This window comes from Arachis ipaensis, chromosome B01, assembly GCF_000816755.2.
Source record: "Arachis ipaensis cultivar K30076 chromosome B01, Araip1.1, whole genome shotgun sequence".
NCBI classification, from domain to species: Eukaryota; Viridiplantae; Streptophyta; class Magnoliopsida; order Fabales; family Fabaceae; genus Arachis; species Arachis ipaensis.
This window is the reverse complement of record NC_029785.2, coordinates 134,148,569-134,152,193: the sequence shown is the minus strand read 5'-3', so window position 1 is coordinate 134,152,193 and position 3,625 is coordinate 134,148,569.

The following is a 3,625-nucleotide window of genomic DNA, read 5'->3' as shown; positions in this document are numbered from 1 at the left end:
ATAAATTAATTATACAAAAATATTTAATAACAAAAAAATTAAAACTTATTTTATATAATATTTATTAATTAATATTAAATTAATAAATATTAAATAAAATAAATTTATTTTTTTATTTTTCTAATATTATCGTTAAAAAAAAATATAGGAACCAATAGAATAATTGTACAATGTGTACAATGGAGGTTTAGGGATGTCCGATTCATTATTAGAGATATAACCATTAGTGTTACCTTTTCCAATCAGCTTAAGTTTTTGGGATAAGTGGTTTCATAACATGGTATCAGAGCTTAAGATCCGATGAGTGATTTCATTTTTTAACTCATATTGAGCCAAATAAATAATCCATTGTACACATACAAACATTCCATTGACTCCCTAACAGGACTCTATGTTAATTATATTTAAAAAAATCAAATATACCAATAAAATACTAATATAAATATAATATTATCTAAAAATATTAATCAATATAAATAAAAATTGCTGATTCGAAATTTTTCTCTATATTAAATGTTTGAATATGAATTGTTCACACATGAGACGAATTTTCATTAAAATTACATGTCAATAATGCCGTATTTATTAATTATACAACCACTATTCATGATAATCATCTTATTCATCATGTTTAGTGGAATTTTCTAGGAGGTAATTAATTAGTTATTAGCTATTTGCTTCAATTAGACGATGATAAAGGAAACAGTTATTTACAAAGTTTATGTTCAATCTAGACCGTTAACTAATTTTTCCCAAAATAACACGCATTCCCTTAATTAAATATATATTAAAAATTGGTCATTATCCATGAACGTTCTGAAAAGTAATAAGAACCAAATGGAAAGAGTCTATAGATTGATCTAGAAATTAATTATCCTAATCCTACCACCACAACAATAATAAATAAATAAATTACTAAATTAGAGTAAAATAGTTTAAGAATAATTTGCACATTGCAGTGCCACTTTCTGACTACCGATGGCTTTGTTAATGACGCATTAATAATTCATTAATGTACCAATTAAAAGTGTGATAAATGTTCCACGCGTTCTAATCCAGGGGAACTATACTATTTAATGTCAATTCGAATTAATAGCATAAATCTTACAGTCAATTCCAACGAAAATATCTCCAAGGGCATAATGGGAAAATCATATAAAAAGATATGCTGAGCAACGGTGGATATTAATAAACTTTAGAAACATTTCTCACGCAAGCTTATAATAATATGTTTGATTGATACATAAATTTAAAAAAGGCGTGGGAATATATAATATATAAGAAACGTAACTAATATTGTTGCACAAGATTGCATACAGGATTATTATATTATTAATTGAATTTAAAATATTTTAAAATAATACTATATGAAAATAAAATTCTTTATTATTTCTTCTAATAGAAAAAGAAATCATGTAGTTGAGTCATATCCTCGTAAGTGTTGTAGCGGGATATTTTTTTATTTTGTAGATGAGATTAACATGTAACTATTATGGTAACATTTTACTTTACGTTTTGCTTTATTATTACATAATGAAGTTTTAAGATAAGATCTGCCTTTCGGATGACCCAACTTTGCGTTGGAAAACTGCCTCAAATTAAAAGAAAATATAGCGCTCAATTAAAATTAATAGTACGAGTAGTATTTAACATTTTTTGTTTTTATACTGAAAAAGGGTCCATTGTATTTTAGCATTATATGGTACAAAGTGAGTGGATAATAATAATAACAATAATAATATGTTGAAAAACTTTTACGGTGTTTGTTCATAGATATATACACACAAACATAGAAATATAAAATCGTATTTTGCATATAAGACATAGATAGTAATATTTAGTGGCGAAGCTTAGTTGAGACAAGGAGAACCATATCCCCTAAATTTTTATTAAAAAAATTAGTAGTATTTTTTTAAAAAATAAAAAATAGTTCAATTGGTTTTATTATGACTTAAAATATCAAAGTTTAATCTTCATCTCTTATTTTTATTGTACAATAAATTTTAGTTTTAAACATTTAAAACATGTTGAATTTGGATTTAACCGAGTGTATTTATATTTCGCAGTTCTCTATTCAATAAGCAACACTTTCTCTACCTTTGAGTTCAAATATAAAAAATTAGGTATTTTTTATTTATGTAATTTAATATTATTTTACATTTTACATTTTACTGTTTATTTAAAAAATATTAGAATATTCAATAAGTATTGATATTATTGTATTTGTATAAATTAATAAAAAAATCAATAAATATTATAAATTTTAATATTTGTGCTTCTAACTTCTTTTCTACATATTTTATAGGATATATATTTAAATTTTTATATAAAATAATCGTGAAAAATTAAAGAATTGATGTATTTTTTAAGAGGAAGACTAATATTCAAGAAGGAGAACATATAACTTTTACAATATCAACACATGTAGATAGTTCTTCTACTTTAATGAATTACGAAAAAATGAGATATATAACCTTCAAAAGTTTAAAGAGTTGCATCCGATGAGTTTGACTTTAATTCTTAGGAACGAGACCCTGGAAAACAGCTTCAAATTTGGCAATATCACCCAAATTAGAGAGATGAAGTTAGACAAACTTATTTCTAATGTGGTCCATATCAAAAGTATCTTGACAATTATTTTCTATTTGGCCCTCCAAAATTTTGTTTCAAGCTCCGCCACTGGTAATATTGGCTGTATTTATTTTTTAAGAATAAAACAAGACAATATATTGAGAACAAAATATAAAAGACAGAAATATAAAATTTTATATTTTTATATTTTGTTTGGTGATAAACTAAAATAAATTATAAAAATTTATTTTTTTTCGTTCAAAAAATTTGAGACGAAAAATATAATAATAAAAAATATAATTATAAAAAATTAATAAGAATAATAAAAAAAGAAATAATAATGTGTGTCTCTTATTAGTATTTTTGTGTCTTTTCTATCAGGATGAATATAAAATATATTAATTAATCAGTGTCTCTGAATATATTATCTCTGTCAAACACGATTTTGTGTCTCTGTATTCCTATTTCAATGTTCTGTCTCTGGAAACAAATACAACTATTGTGTCCAAAAATATTGAATTAGTATATTTTATAGACAAAAAAAATACAAAAATACTAATAAAAAATACAACTTTTTTTTTATTAATTTTTTATAGTTATATTTTTTTAAAAAAATTTAAATAAAAAATATTATTTTATTCTGTTCTCAAAATGAAAAAGAGTCTTTTAGTTCTATGTGGTCCTAGTTTGATGAGGGAGTGAGTTAATAAATAGATGGAATTGGATTGGATGGGAAGGGTTTCAGATTAACACGGCCATCTAACCCTTATCCACTTTCACGTCAATTTTCATCCTTTGCATGTAGCAAATATATAACAATTCCCAACATAATTAAAGAAAAAAAATTATACATATAATGCAAGTGTAGAACGATTCTTCATCCACTTGTTTTAGACTTCCTCTTCAATGTATTTTAAAAAAGGGATATTATTACGAGGATAATAATCTTCATTTTTAACCGTACATTTGGATTTGTAGTGAATTTCCAACCTCTCAAAGTTTAACACGCACGGAAAGTTTATTTTTCTTTTAGGTATTATTATATTAAGCTGTA